General features: G+C 36.4%; 1 protein-coding gene across 1 annotated transcript in view; it reads right to left on the bottom strand.

Moving 5' to 3' along the window:
* The window catches only part of exoc4 (exocyst complex component 4), a 374,968-nt gene that overhangs the window by 157,274 nt on the left and 200,330 nt on the right, over nt 1-17,364 (bottom strand).

Here is a 17,364-nt window from a genome sequence, read left to right as displayed (position 1 = left end):
CTGCCTACACTTCCAGAGGAGAATTCCTACACTGTGTCCAGAATCAGGAATATTGCCTGATTTTCCCTTCACCAAATCAGGGCAGCTGTCCCTCAATTAATTCTGTATAGATCAGCAAATAAGCCTGAGGCCGAGATGATTGTTTACCTTTGACTTATGGTGGAGGTAGGGGTGGGGGCTGTGTTCAGTCATTAATAGATTAATAGTTTAAAGATGGAGATATTACAGTATTGGTTCTTAAAGAACTCAGGCACACATTTTATTTGCACTTTCTGTTAAGTTCCCAGTACTGGATGGAGCACTGAAGTGATCCAGAGAGCAAAAGATGGGTAAGGTCTGGCTGGGGGTTGGGGGCGGAGGGGGAGGGAATGTGAACATGAAGCTTTTGTTTACTGATCAGGCCAGGTCTGTTATGCTGACTTCCGCAGACCTAAGGGTGTACAATTATAAGCCTTCTTTTTAAAAGAAAAAAATATCCAAAAATATTATGAAGGCAATGAGAAGAAACAGCAGAAAACAATGCATGCCCTCCCTAAACATTCAAATTGAAAAGGAAAATTTAAAGCTACTAATAAGCTTGGACTCAGTTCAATTAACTTAAGGAATGAGAAATTACTGGTAGTATGCCCAATTGCTAATAAATTATTTTAACCTTTGCATTAATATTCAAGTTGTGCTGCCATGATCAATATGCACTGAACTGCGTGTATGCATAAAAGAGAGGAAGAATTTAAAAAAATCTGCCTCCCCCATAAACCAATTACAGTCACATTTAATTAGGAGCCACAATACACGAAATGACCTGGTAACTTTTGAGCAGATAACACAAGTTAGTGTGAAGCTCTATTCCAAAGAGTCTCAAATAAATGTTCTTAATATAACAAGTAGGTTCATATATTTTAAAAATCTGAAGCAGACAGGTTAACAGGTGTGCTGTACAAATGAATCATGATGCTTCCAGCCTCAACAAAATTTGTTAAAAAGTTATTTTTGGAGATAGCGGTTTTGTTTATTACATTTTCAATTTCAGAAATTTGGCTGCAAGTTGCTGGTGTACACCTGAATATATCTTCACTCTTTCTGCACTATGTGCCCCTTTACTGAAGGGAAAGAACACAACGTGAACAACTTATTTCCAGATTATTTTTACCAAAGTAATCCCCAAAACAAGTTGAGCACTGTTCACTCCTTTCTCTACAAACTCAACAATGCAACATTAGCATCAGACCAAGAATAATGGTATCAACACGAAAGAAGAAAACCCTTTACAAAAAAATAATTCATCAAATCGCATCATAAAGTACTGAGGGTAAATAGAGTTGATGGCACAGGACCGGGAGTTAGTGTAAATCCCATCATGGCAAATTTTAAAATTGTATGAAATAAATCTGCTCATTTATAGTCTAACTTCAATGACTATAGAATCTGATGCATAATCTAAGCTGAGGTGTAGTAGCTGCAGTAGCTGTTATTTCCCATCAGTTATTGATGCATAATCTTTCATTGAAAATAAATCCTTATAGATCGAAAAACAAATGGGTTTTGCTCTTCTTCCTTCCCCAATTACACATTATCAATTCCATCATCTCTACTGAGGCATTTGTACAAGAACAAATCCAAACAACTGAAAAACTGTACAAGACCACTGCAGCAAATGATTCTTTTTCTGAAATAATTCTGCCAACAAAATTGCAATTATAACTGTAACAATCTGCTTAATAAGCTTATCTTAGCTTTGTTGTAAAGAATGAGGCACATTTTTGAATGTTTTATGAAAATATACATGCCAAAACTGCTCTTCAGGAAAGATTACATAAACCAATTACTGAAGGTTCCTTTTGTTTATTGTATTATAATATGGCAATTACATTGACTTTAATGACTGCAGGGGGTTGAATTTCTCAGTGAGACTGAGTTCTTGACCACAGCCTCATGAAAGAATTTGTAAGGTTTCACAACAGAATTAATGCACCAATCAATTGTAGCAATAAGCAATGCTGACCAAGAAATCCAGCTTCATTTCCTGATCTATGCTGAATGAACATGAGTCTCTTGAGCTGTGGCTTCAAAGATAGTGATTAAGGAAACAAGAAAATCAGTCAAACGTGCTGATTTTGATAATTAATTTAATGCTACTCTTAGTTACTTTACTGACACGGGATAAGCTTAATTGTGCTGCAACAATTTCCCGTTAAATCTGAAGGAGGAATGACAGATTCCTCTAAGTTACTAGAGGCTCATGACAGTTCAGAAGAGAACTCCATTATCAGATGTATTGTCAATTAGATGAGATGTTAAAGCAAGGCCCCATCTGTCATTTCATGTGAGTGCAAAAGATCCCAGAGAATTATTTCAAAAAAGAGCGGATCTTTTATACCTAGTGTTCCTGCCAATCTTTCACCCTTAACCGGCATTACTATGAAATATCTGGTTGTAATTGTACCACAATTTATGGAAGCTTGCTGTGCACAATTTGGCTGCTGAGGTTTCTACATTACTCTAGAGACTACTCTTTAACGGTACCTCATTGTATAGTAAAGTCCTTTGGGATGGCTTGAGGTAAACACTGGACTTTAGAAAGGACTGGGAAATCGATAATGGGACACAAGAAATTAGCAGGGACTTTGAACAAATATTTTGTTTCTGTCTCCATGGTAGAAGATAACAGAAGCATCCCAATATTACTTAAAAAAAGTGTGAAAGGGATGAAGAAACTTAAAACAACTATTACTGGCCATTCCAAGGTTAAGAACCCCCACCCCCATATATGAATGAGTTCCCATAATATTACCAAATGCAAATGTCTGATGTACATCCAAGTTCAAGTTTATAGTCATAGACATACATACCCAGGGTATAAATGCCATGAAAATTAGCTTTTTGCAGCAGCAGCACAACATTGCAAGATGAGGACAAGCATAAGTTAACATAAACTTAAATTAACGTAAATTACACATAACTTACACAACAAAATAAAAACAAATATAATGACATTAGTGTAAGTTGAGAAAGAAAAAAAGAAATATAATCTGAACATACATTCATTCCTATGAATGGCAGAACTAGCTTCCTCTCTCTCTCCATATTTAGCAACCGTCCTTTGTTATCAGTCTTATGTACTTCTGATGCCATTCAATACAATACTGTGATGTACTGTATTTTCCGACTTATGGACAAAATCAACTAATGGACGTCTGTAAACAGAACCCATTTGTTACCCAGGGATAGTCTGTATCACTAGCAGAGAAGTACTAGGCCACATATTGGAACTAAAGATTGACAAGTTCCCAGGACCTGATGGCCTGGAACCAGAGTCTTTAAGGAAGTAGATGCAGAGATGGTGGATGAATTAGTAATAACCTGCTTTAACTCTCAGATTTCGGAAAAGTCCCATTGGACTAGAAAATCACAAATATAATACCCCTATTCAAGAAAAAAGGGAGACAAATAGCAGGGAAATAGTTACCACTCAGCTGAACATACATCATTGGAAAAATGCAGGAACTCATTACTAAAAAAAATTGTGGCAGAACATCTAGAAAATCATAATTAAGTTATGCAGAGTCGACATGGTTTTATGAAAGGGAAATCAATTTTATTAGAGTTCTTCAAGGAAGTAATGAGCAAAGGGAAATAAGCAGATGGAATGTATTTAGATTTCCAAAAGGCATTTAGTAAGGTGCTACAATAAGGTAAGAGCTCATAGTATGGGGATTAAATATTACATGGGTGAAAGACTGGCAAACTAACACAAAATAGGGAAGTGGAAAGTTTTCAGTTTGGCAAACTGTAACTAGTTGGGTGCCAAGGAGATCAATGCTGGGAAACAATATATTTTTAACTTAAACAATGGAATGGACAGTAGTGCAGCCAAATTTGTTGACAATAAAAAGATAGGAGGGAAAGTAAATTGGGAGGAGGGCACAGAATGTCTGTATAAAATACATGGATAGGTTAAATAAACAGGCAAAGAATTGTCAGATGGCATATCATGGAAATGTGAGGTGAGATGAGGTGAATTGATAGGAAAGGCAAAATATTGTTGAAAAGGAGAGATACTATAGAATGCTGCTCTATGGAGAGATCTATCTGTCTTTGTACATAGGACACGGAAAGTTAGCATGCAAATACAGCAATTAATTAGGAAGACAAATGAAATATTGGCGTTTCTCTTACATGAAACCCATTTTGTCTTTCCTGCATTCCTACCTACTCCTCCAAGACTCTACCACTCACCTACACAGTAGGGGGAATTTACAGTAGCCAATTAGCCTACCAACCCACAAGTACTTGGGATGTGGGAGGAAACTGGAGCTACAATGTTGGTAACTGTCATTCCTGGGCAAAATCAGCGAATACTTAACTTCTAATAATTCTTGGTCTCCTATACACATTCTTGCTACTGTTGCTTAAATGGAAAATTAACTCTTAATTTTAAGAGCCTAAACCACAGTCCCACCCACGACCTAAAGCTCCCTCTACTTTCTATCAAGCAGTTTGTATAAAATGCAGGAACTCCACAAGTTGGATGATAAAAGTAACATGTACTTTTTTTTAATATTTGGGTAATGTCCTTACATTAAGGTCTGCTGATAAGTGAGAGTAAATGAAACAAATGAATTTATCTTAAAGATACCCAACTTAGTGTCAGAAGTTTTACATTTGTTTCAAGACATTTTGAAAATTAAATAGTAAAATTGACAATTTCAATCCTTAGTCAGTGGAGATTGTGAAATGCCTAAGTTTGGTGACTTTCAAAAAACAGTCCCTAAAATATAAAAAAAAGTAAGAGTAGAAGGTTTAAACAAACCATCATGTTTAGCATGCATCAGAGATGACTATTACTTTTAGATAAAAACAGCAGTCAGCTTTCAAATTTTCTCTCTGAGGTTTGTGAGTCTTTGGAACTTTCTTCCTTGAAGGGTGGTGGAAACTGTGGCTTTGAATGTTTTTGAAGCAGAATTGATTGATACCTGAGAGGCAAGGGGGTGAGAAGTTACCACATGGAGTTGGAAAGCAGGCTGAATGGTCGACTCCTGTTCCAAATGTGTGCATTTATATGACACGGAGCTGTCAGCAAAACATCCCATGCTATTTCAAAACTGATGATACCGTGTCTATAAAGAGGGGCTATCAACACTTAATTATCAAAGGAGTCACTATTAGGAACCTTTTCTGTGCAGAAAATGATATTGTTAAGATCCCTTTCAAAGGAATGTGATGATGAGGTACTCTCATTAAATATACAAAAACATCAGTATTCCCCTTGAATAATACAACTTATTTAGTTACACTTATGGTGACTTCCAGATACCATAAGGATTCATTCATGCTCTTTGACACTTGTGATATGCAGTCACTAGTATGATATACCCCACATAAAAAGAAATTAAGACTTGAACGCAACCATAAGACGATGAACTCATTAAAATCTGGCACAAACATTAGGCATTGGAGAAATTAAAACCTGACACCAATCTTGCGATATCACTCATACATCATAATGACTGTTGCAATGGGACATAGAAATTTTGGATGAACATCTGATGTATGAGCACAATGCATCTGAACATAATCATGCATCTAACCAACTTAGTACCAAAGAATATAAGAAGCTAAGAAGGACTCCCGAGCATACTGGATCCTGGAGTTTCACTGTACGCTGAACCCCACTCTGTACAAGGTACAAAATAATTGAATCAAAAAAGTTGCTTGCATGCTAAAAGCAGAGATAAAAATGTTGGATGTTGGAGATGTCCATCAGTCAATGAGCATCTGGAGCAGAAAAGGCTAATTGTTGATGGTGGATTATACCCAAAATGACAATGCTTTGAGATGGGTTGTTTTCCTTAAATTACAGGAGTGGAAAGACAAGCTGGATCAGTAGGCCTGCCTCATACTCATAAATCTTAAGAACACAATAGTTCCTAAAACCCTCTTCTCTCTTCCTCTATTGATCTTGAAAAGGGAACCTCAACCTTTTAAACTTAGTTGTTTTAAAATTTGAATAACTTTGAGATACTTTTCTTTTTGCTTCAAAATCTATCAAATTTCAAAAAATGGCAAGGGTGAGTGTTCAATAGAACTGAGATGGGAGTGGAAAAGGATTACTGATCCATTGATTCCACAAGCACACCAAGAATTGGCATGGATGGTAATTCTTATGTTCTCCTTAACTTTATGTAGCATTCTACACTATGGAGCTAAGGCCTTGACCTACTCATTGTGTCTTAATAAAATATATATTATAAAAAAATACATTGCAAGGGAAAATCAAGATATCACAAGTCTAGTTGGCCTGCAGGGACTTCCTTTTGAAACCCAAGATTTACACATTAAGTTTAGTGGTATGTTAATTTAAGCTGCATACCCTGGTGTGTTTACATTGTGGATTATCCTACTGTCTCAGCACAAATGAGATGGAAACTTGAAGTGAAGGAAAATTGAGGTGAACCAGTTACCTGTCAATGCCCGTTGAACTGATTGTGTTTTCTAGATTGCTAATGAGCCCCTAACTCATTAATGACATTTAAAAAGTAATCTATTTTCTTATACTTTGTGTTTAAATGATCAAACAACATAAAATACAAACTTTACCACCTGTGAATACTAATCATTTGTAACCTAGAACATGGAATTAAAAAAATCAGAATTCTTCCTTCTCAATTATGAAAATTCAGACTTATGAACCAACCCAACATCTGACAAAAAGCTCAATGTTTATCCTGGCCACCTCAACTCTTGGACCAGATTACATCAGTTTATCCAAAGGACATCAGTTTGTCAGAGGAGGAAAGTTTAGGGGAGATGTCAGGGGTAGGTTTTTTCTTTTACACAGAGAGTGGTGGGTGCCTGGAATGCACTGTCGGGGGTTGTGGTAGAGGCTGATACAATAGGGGCATTTAAAAAACTCGTTGATGGGTGCATGGATGTAAGAAAAATGGAGGGTTATGAGCTGTGTAGGAGGGAAGAGTTAGATTGATCATAGAGTAGGTTTATATAGATCGGTGCAACATTGTGGGCCGAAGTGTACTGTGGTGTACTGTTCTGTGTTCTATTACTTCTTGAGGTAAACTCAGAGCTTCAATATTGTTATGTGTCACTGCAGTAGTAATACATAAACCTTGCTAAAATTAAGTCTTGAAACAATAGGAGCTGCAGCAATAATAGATTCCCAGAAAGGACCAATTGTATCAGCAGATTGTTTTTCATAGTGAAAGACAAAGAAACACACTCACAATTCTCCAGGCAGCATGTACAAAAATACATGTGGTGTAAGAATGAAATTCAGTAGCCGGTATAGATTATTTTGTGATCCTGGGTCTCATCTAATGTAATTTTAGAATGCATTAGCTCTGATGGGCTCTGACAGTGTTTGTTTTCTACCCTTAGAACTTTACCCTTAGCCATCAGCTGCTGCCAGCATGTGTGGCTCTGATTAGACTGGGAAAAAAAATGAACTGGCACATTTCTTGGAAGTTCCTCAGCACTTGGTAACTTACCAATAAAATGATAGACGATGTTAATGCAATTTGCATTCATTGGCCAAAAAGTTTTAAAAATCTGATAAATAAATATGAAACAATCCCTTGGGCAATTCTGGATAATGAGCTCCTCCAGCTATGAGCAAACACAATTTCTCAATTAATGGAAAGTGGAGTGTGTAGGAAGAACGTCCCTAACCGTGCAACAGCAAGGTATCTTAATTGGGCTTTTCTCCCCCTTCCTTTTTTTGCCATGGTGTCTGTATACCCTGGACTAGAATATGATAAAATCAGTAGCAGTAGATCTTCAAGAAAACACAGTTTTGCTTGGATCCTGCTTAGTTGTAAAACTTTTTATTATTGCATCTTATTGACATCTCTAACAAAATATAGTAACATGAGTACTATTTTTCAACAAGAATAGAAATGTATTTTTAGTTTTTTCACTTCATCTTCAAAATTCAAAGTTCACCAAACCTTATTTGTGTAGAGTGTACTCCTTGTGTTCAAATCTTCTCATCTCGCCATAAAACACTTAATAATTTTTGTGACTATTTCATGGTGAACCTTTGTTAATGTTAGTGCACTTGTACATGTACAAAATTTACTGCTTTTCAGCATGTATCAAATTTAACCTGGGTTCTATGCTGCAGATAAATCATTTAGAGTCCGTGACTCTGATTACAATTCCTGAGATAGCATGAAAGATGGATCTCCATTTCCTCGTGGCAAATAAAGTCATTGCATACTGCTCTACCACACCTTATAAGTGCAAACAACAGTAAAACTAAGCAAAAGTCATGGCAAGTGGTCTCTGCAGGTGTTTATGCTCCACACAAGGCTCCTCTCACCTATTCTGTCTCGCTCCAGCAAGAATTCCATTGTCTTCCTTACACTCACCTAACTTCTCCTGAAATCCATCTACAACTGGAAAACTCTTGGAAAGAGTTCATGTTGCCACTTTCCCAACCAAGATGCAGAATTTTACAAAGTCAAGTCACAAAGAGTTGAGCAAAAAATGTCTACATTCAAATTGCTTCAAATCATTGCTATGGGCTCAGGGGCAAATAAAGGATTACAGGTGCATAGATCTCTCACTACCTATCCTTTAGGACAAAGAATACATTTAGGACAAGGAAAACATTTCAAAATACTTTTATTGGATATGTCACAGTAAATATATTTTATAATTAAAATATTTCTAAATCTGACTATCTCAGAAAAGAACACCATTCATATCTATTACATCCACCACTCATGTTGTTTTAGGGATTCCTGCAGTTCACCTAAAATTCCTTTGAAGTGTTGTTTTGATGGATTTTCCATCTCAGTAAAGTATTAAAATATTAAATGAGATTATTTCAGAAAATTGCAATCTCATTTCTTGCCTCAAAGGATCTTGGAGCCATTTTGATGAAGTATATACAACATCTTAGATCGTTGCAGAAATCAGAAATTGATTGTTGTTGCCATCATTGCCTGTACAGAGATGATAATGAACATTAGTTCAATGTGAACAAACAGATAGTGAGCCACAAAGGCTGTGAGGAATTGGAATGGGATAATTATGAGTAATTTCATTGTCCCAGCAATAAAATGGATAAATGAGAGACTAATGAAAGGAAACATGCAACTTGTTGTAATTTAAAGGTATTGTAGCGACTCACCGTCCAAGCAAGCAAACTGGCTCGGCGGTCGGATCACGCGTCGTTGAAGCGGCGAGGCCCAAGATGGCGGTGGGCCTTCGTCTTCCCCAAGTGACAGGGAGAACCCGCGCGTGGGAAAGGTTTGATGACGTGGTGTATACGTCATTGCTGTTTTTAGTGGGCAGGAACAGGCTCTCTTAAAAGGCCCGTGCAAGGCGGGAAAATAAACCAGTTCTGTTCTGAAACTCTACAACAAGTGTCTTGTGTTCATTCCGCGGTAGCGACCGCTACAGTATACAGATTTTGCTCTTAATGTACTTGAAGCACTGCAGATGGTCAGATGCCATACCAGAATTATCAATCCACCAGAACCATTTGCAACTTGATGTGAATGAACATTTGGTTTCAATGGGCTTCCAGCCAAAGCAGTTAATAGGTAATTATGGAAAGAGACCAGAATATATCAAAGGTAAAACTGCACAACTACAGAAAAGTTCATTTCACTAATTAAAATGGAATCTAGCACAGGTTTGATTAGGAGAGCCAGCATGGATTAGTTGAAGGCAAATTGTGTCTGTCAATCTTTTGATGATGCAATATATATATATAGATACATACATATGTTTCATCCTAAAGGCTTGTTAAAATGAGGGTGGTATGGATATGGAATTGGCAGTCATAGCAAGTAAAGATTGGTGAGAGAAATCTTTCAGACTGGGGGGGGGGGGGGGGGGAAGAGTGTACAGTTAATTTTCCCCAAACAACAGTTAGTCTTATCATTTTAACTTGTCAAGAATCAAGTGTTGGGAGCAGAATTATAACACTGACAAAGTAAAATATCATAATGAAGATAGTTTAAAACTTCAGGCTGACAGACAGAATAGTGAGATGATCAAAAGGGTTGGAGATGAAGTTTGAACACGGACGTGTGAAATGATGCACTTTGTATTAAATATGTCAAGTCTAACCACATTTAGGAAGTGTTCAATATCAGAGAGGATTAATTGACCTGATACTTGATAAAAAATAAAGCAGATGTGTTACATGTTATTAAAAAAAAGTCAATGGTAAATTACACCTGCAATTTAAGTATACAAAACTGTCATTTTTCCTTTTCCTCCTCCTAATCTTAGTGAACTAGTTCCTTGTCTTTCCATTTTCATTTTTAAGAGTGGTCACACTGGAATCAGTAATTTCTCTATTACCTTGGCAAGAAAACACCTGCCATAAATTTTCAGCATTTCATTTTCTGTTTTCACCCTTAGAAAATCAACAGTTTGCTGAAGCAAGGGAATTATATTTTCTATCAAATAAAATCATAAGACAATAAACCACAAATTATGTATTGACGTGTGCTAGGGTGGAGAGGGACAATCCTTGAACATTAAATATTATGTTTAACTTGTTGTACTAACAGCATTTAAAAGCACAGTAAGCACATTCTTAATTGGCTTAATATTATGTAGAGCAATTATAAGCAACATTTTATGGATATGCAGAAAAACAAATATTAACATAACTTTCCTTCAATTATACCCAGATTTAATGAATAAACAAGGGAATTGTTAGAAAACTCGCACCCAATGTAATGCTCCTTATCCTGTTTGTTTTCAAACAATAATTAGGTCATCCAGTGATTACCCAGCTGTGCATAGAGTATTTAGTTAGACATAAAGGGATATTCCAATGGATTTTTGATAACCCAATAACAAAGGCCAAGGATAGCCCCAGACACTGGAAGAGCCATTAAAAAGACAATTAAACATTAAAAGTTCAGACATTTTGTACAATCACAAAGTAGTTTAGGGATGTACTAATTTAAAAGAAAATTAATATTATTCCATAGGACTAGAGATGTTTGTGCAGCTTTTGTTTTCACTCACTGTCTGTGCTCCCAGTGTTCTGCAAGGTCAGTTCTTTTCAATTGCAATTTCCACTACACCTGTACAGTATTTTCCAAATTATGTTCAGCCACAGATGTACGAGTTTCAACTTATTCGTTTTTGTTAGTGTGACACCAAAAATTTCAGCAGCTGTAGCTACTGCTACGACAGAATTAAACACGTTACAAGCTATAAAACGGACTAAGCAACTTATTGAATAAGGGTGGGCAATAGTAGATCATTCTTAAGTAAATGTTTCATCAAAATTATTTTGATATTCAGTATTTAAATGAACAGTAGCAGACAATTAAAGCAGACTAGTGAATTTAGGATTGAAGAATCCACTTGTAACCAGTTTTTGATTATGGACAGGGCTTTTAAATGTAGGGAAAGTAAGGAAGAATTCAGGATCTAGGGATAACATGGTTAACAACTACAATTGTGAAGTAAATTGCCAATGAAAATGAAGATTTTGTCGTTGATAAGTTGAGTGATGAGGTTGCAATGGACACTAGGATCAACAGGGCAATAGATAATGGGGCATTCTGAAACTAGAAAGCAAGCAGTAGGTTTCTGGAGATATTAGAACATATGTAGATTGTAGCTGAAAGGTCTAGTGAAAAGGTCATTACAAAACTTTAGTTTAGCAAGCAATAAGAGCTCCAGAAGCAATGATAATGGTGTTTGGAGAGGGGTGGAAGGGAATGTATTTAAATCTTCACTAGCTACTTCTTATAAGTGACTGGTTTAAAATGGAATTAAACAATATTTCTATCTGGTTATGTGGCTGCCCTCTCAGTTATAGATGATACATGACTGAAGTTGACCACAGCCTGCAAGGCTGCTGACTGAAATAACTCTGATTGAATTGCAGCATGTCTTTAGACTAATCCTACAAATCATGCAATATAGTTGGTATTTACTGATCTCATACTACAATGTCAAAAATGATATACATTCATCTGCACAGCAAAAGGACACTGCATTTCATCCCACAACGTTGAAAGGACAAAGCACAATGTTACAGTTCACATTTCCAAGGAAGCATCCCTGAATACTTTGGTTTGAAGTGAAGGCTTCCTTTTTGTTTGAAGTTGAAGATGAATACAAGTTAAATGGTTTGAAAAGAAATATGGCTAAAATCCCTTTCAGGAGTCAATGTTTTGATTTTACAACTCATTTATGTTATCTCCTTCCTTTAAGGTCAAATGAAAATCCCAAACTCTTTCTCATTTCAGTTAGCTATTAATACCCAAATGCAATGGAATTTTCAGTCAAGAACAGCAATGTAAAAACTCTCCAGACGTTTTTGCATTCAAAGCTGCACAAATTAAGCAATATGACCAAATTAAAACATATGAAATTAAATTTTTGAAGCTTCATCACAAATCAACTTCTGCAAACTCTCCTGAAAAATGAATACCTCCAAGGTTATACATGTGCAGCAACAGAAATTGCTAACACAATTCATCTGGTGAATCCCAGAACTGAAAATAAACCCATTCAACATCTTGTTCCACTCAAGACAAGACCCATCACCAACCTCTACCCTTCATCACTTCCCAACACTTATCTACCCTTTGATTTCCAAATACTTCTTGCTATAAATGCCAGCCTAAATCATTAGTTCACACATTCACTAACTTTCTCCCAAGTATGATCATATTGCACTTTCTACAAGGTAGAAAAAAAAAGAGCAGATAGAACAATTTTTTGTTTTACTACAGTCTCAGGTACAACTTCTATTTATATGGACTTAATGCCAGCTTGAATAAGTAGTGAGAAAATAAAACTTTAAAGAGAAATTCCAGGTTTCTGCCTAAGTTTTCAAGGCAACTGAGTGAAAATTCTGCAACTTTAAATATTATATTTCATGTGCTTTAATCCTAACGAATGCCATTCTACATGGTTTTCCCTGGACTGACAGGTAACAGTGGATGCAGACTGCCCTTTGTGCTTTCCAATTAATCAATCAACCACACAAAAATTTAGAAATTATCACGAGAAATGGTCAATTGGAAAAGTAAACTAAATAATAAAATCATCCATACATTTTAAAAGTGCTTGACAGCTTAATGAGCTTTTCACTTCTAACTTGACCTATCTCCAGGTGCCAAGGAATTACAAATAGGTTTGACAATAGTAATGTAATGAAAGTTTTAGCCTTTTTGAAAAAAACCTCAAATTCCTTTTCTGATGAAAGGACTCTTAACAGGGAAATACTGTCACAATGAAGATACTTCTAATGGCAAACTGACAGGTGTTAGCTAGCAAGTGAGCTTCTTTAGCTTTTTCTGAGGCATTCTCGATCACTTGAAGATCCTTTAATTAGAATAGGATACTCTTAACATATGCACTCTGTTGTAATTTACAGCATCTGTTAAGTAATAGACACAGAAATGATTTAATTATATCACTTGGGCATTTGGAAGTGCAAAGTAATTACAAATAATAACCTTAGAGATACTAATAAATGTCATTTTGCTCACACAGAGCCAGTGTCCTGATAATTAAAGGACCTCTACTAAGGAAATCAACTTACCATCAAAACATTTGGAAAAGGTTCACTTCCAGATGTGTTCAGTGACTATGGTACTATAGGGTTCAAAAATATTTCAGTACATGAAGTGTACAATAATTACGCAATAACTGAGAAGGTGCAAACTCTAGTAACTATATATAGTATTCCCCTCCTGAACTGGATGATACATTATTTTGTAATCCCCTTCAGTAGCTCATACTCAACATGGTTTATTTCATGCTGCTGTCCTCAGAGACAGCACTGCATTAATAACATGAAAAGCTTCATTATGCAGAGGCAGGAGATTAAATCATTATTGGAAGTAGTAAGATTATTGAAAGCTATTTTTATTCAGTTGATATGTTTTGGCGAAAGGGTGCTTGACCTCTGTTCACCAAATTCATATCTTACTAAGTACATCTTTCATGGTCAAATCCAGCTGAAAATGTGAGAGTTGTGAGGCCCCTGATTATGGGGCAGGGTATGCATTCTGTATTCAAGGTGCGATCATGTGAGCTTGTGCAATGCAAAGAAATGTGAGTGCATAGAGCTGATGAAGCATTCTCCCACAACATAATGGAAATGTGAACTGTAAAGAGTACCACATGCCTGCAGTCGACACAATTTATCAAACATTAAACAGCAGAGATTATCTTTACCAGTATTTCTTTAATTGAACTTAGGAAGCAAATAAATCTAGTCATTTGATACACTGCCCATTTCTTGTTGGCCTTTTTGGTGGGGGTGGTGAGTGTTCATCATACTACAGGGTACCACTTGTTTAAACCAACAGGCTTGGCTAAGCCACTTCAGAAAGCATCATGAGTCAATCAGTGAGGCTGAAATTATGTGTAGACAGGGGAAGGGTGGCAGATTTACTTTCATAAATAACATCAGTGCACTAATTAACTTTTCACACAAAGCTTGGAAATTTCATATTGATTTTTCTAATGGAGCTTACAAGTCACTAGATTTGGTGAATTCAAATTCCTAACTTGCTATGGGGAATTCAAGCTGCATGATACTGCTGTGTCCATACTAAGCCCAAATTAACAGGAAAGAAAAAATCCTCCTTCATGGCTAGTGAGGTATATTAAGAAAAAAGCTTTTCATAAATGAAATAGAGACAAATGGATTCAGCTTTGTTCTTTCTGCATTCACAGAACAAATTCCTCAGACAAAATAATTCAAAATCCAATTAAGTTCTGTCAGTCTAAGAGTTAATGTTGTTTATGCCTCTTGTCCATTTTGCTCTGTCCTGAGCAAAATGTGCAATGGTTCATTTCAGAACAAATGTCTCTGAAAAACAGAACACAAGCAAATGCTGCAAACATAGCAAACTATTGATCCACAAACAATCTTCTGTTTACTACAGAACAAAAGAAAAATATAAGTTTGGATCATTACTTTAACTTCCCTACATTGTGTCCTAAAATGCCTGAGTTATGGAAACCGTCTGGAAATAAATAATGCAATCTAATTTCCCAGGGCTTTGTTCGATTCTTTGTCTAACTTTAATCCAGTCTCTTTACCCACTGCACCACTTAATTTTACACATAAGACCACATTAAGTAATGAAAAATCCATAAGTTCTGCCTCCAATCCAAATCCACTTTCCTTGCATAACTTTATTCCATCCATCAACAGTAAATGTGCATCTATGTGGAAAAGAAATCTATGGTTCAGATATTTAGTGTGTGACCAGTCTGAATTGTAGGATAGCAAAGGAATAACTGGGCTTACCAAACACACTTGTGTTTATTCCATGTGTTCTTCCTAAAAGATAATTGACACCAAACAGTGTATAATATATGGAAGTGTGCTTTAAAATGGGAAGCAAAGGAACAGCAGTCAGCTATTCAGACCCACACACCTGTTCTGCAGTGTCATGAGATAATGGCTGATTGGTATCACAACTCTATCTGTTAGCTGTGGTTCCATAATCCTTAATAGAATTATCTATCAAACCCTCACAAGGACATCAGAGGATATCTGAAGTCACAGGAGTGAAATTTTAAAAGTTTACCATCTGAACTGCAAATGTTCCATTTCAATTGCTTTTTTAAGGCAAATTTCTCCATTTTCTGTGTTTCTTTTCTCTTCTTCATTATAGTTTGACATCTCATTCGCAAAACTTTCAAAGTACTCTGGTAACACTTAACAAGGTCAGCTAAGTAAAATGGATTCAAACCATTTTCAGAACCTATTTGCTATGTTTTGCTTTTGCCCATTTGCCAATTTTCTCTCCCACTAATTTGAAGTTGTCAGATGTAACCTTGAAAAGTCCTGACCAAACACTGCTACGTTGTCAAAACAGCCAATTTTCATGCATGAGCCAGGAAAATGAGTCGTGGTGAACTACTGGATCTTTGTGAACATCTCATCTACACCCAATTCCATTTCTATTCACTGTCTGCACATTTTTCTGGTAGCAAGAGCTGGTACGATTAGGAGCTGGAAAACTGATGGATTATCTTCCTTCCATAATTCAAAGGATTAGTAACACTCAAACCATGACTGCACGTATGCCAGTAATGACACAGAATTTGGAGTGACTAGCTTTGTATCAGTTAATGCTGCAGGCAGAGAGCATTCTTCATTCATTTCCTTGGTGAAATAATTCTATTTAAATCGTTGAAACTCAAATGATTGTTAAGTCTCACCTACAACAAAACATTCTTTAAACCAAACTTTTATTTTTGCTTCAAGTTTTAACAGTCTAGAGGCAATTGAAAAGTTTAGTGATCCACATTGGAACTATAAGTTAAGTGACAAGAAAAATTAAAAATATCGGGCCCTTCAGAAATGACATGTAAATGCGGGAAAGTAATAGAACTTTTCATTATAGATGACAATCAATATGTCAACTTACAGTTTGCAATTTGAATATCTCAAGAGGACAAATGCCACCAAATCCCCATCTTCTTTCTGGAAGTTATAGAGTTTCCTCTTGCAGATTTCCCTTTCCTTCTTCTGAAAGGAGCCGTGATAGGAATAAACTATGCAGCTTTTTAAGCTGCTCAAACATTCAATTACATTGTGGTTGATACGTACGCCAACTCTATTTACCTGCTTTTGTTCTATATTTCTTGACAGAGGAAATGAGTGGTAATGGATTGCGATAAATTGTGGTGCCTTAGGTGCCAAATAGTACATATTAGATACTGAACATCAGCAAGTTACTCATAACATGGAGAATTCAAATATGGACAAAGGACAAGCTTAGAACAAGACCCTTGACATCATGGCAACAGATTAAGTGTGACATTAAAGAACATTTATAAAACTAAAGCCAACAGGAATCAAGGGGGAAACTCTCCGTAGTTATGCCTTCATCTCAATTCCAATACAGTGCTCAGGAATCCCTCAGAGCAGTGTCCTCAGCACAAACATCTACTGCTGCTTCACACGGATGGCTAGCAGTTCTGTGGAGAAGCACCGGCCACCTGCAGTGTGCCAGCAGGAGTGCAGAACAGGCTGGATATCAGATGTGGGCTCTCCACCCTTAAACTCACCACACAGTCCTGGGTCAGACTTAATGCTACTGAGCTGAAGGGCCTGATACACTTGACCAATGGCCCCTCAACAATATGCCAACCATTGCTAGTGTACAATTCACATTAGTAGAATGTATTTTGAAATAAAAAGGATTCTTCCTTCTTTTTCTTCAACACATTTCCAATGTTTCTAAATATGGATCATCAGAGATTTAGAAAAGCCTTTATAATTAGCACAAACCATCAGGGCAGTTGGTAGATGGAGTCACGGTTGGTGCTGCCTGAGGCCTATTTACTGCTTGCAGATTGCTTCACCTTGCAAAACCTATTCAG

The sequence above is a fragment of the Pristis pectinata genome, chromosome 19 (genome assembly GCF_009764475.1).
Source record: "Pristis pectinata isolate sPriPec2 chromosome 19, sPriPec2.1.pri, whole genome shotgun sequence".
Classification (NCBI taxonomy): domain Eukaryota; kingdom Metazoa; phylum Chordata; class Chondrichthyes; order Rhinopristiformes; family Pristidae; genus Pristis; species Pristis pectinata.
Note: the sequence above shows the minus strand (reverse complement) of the source record. Positions and strands in the feature narration are given on the sequence as shown.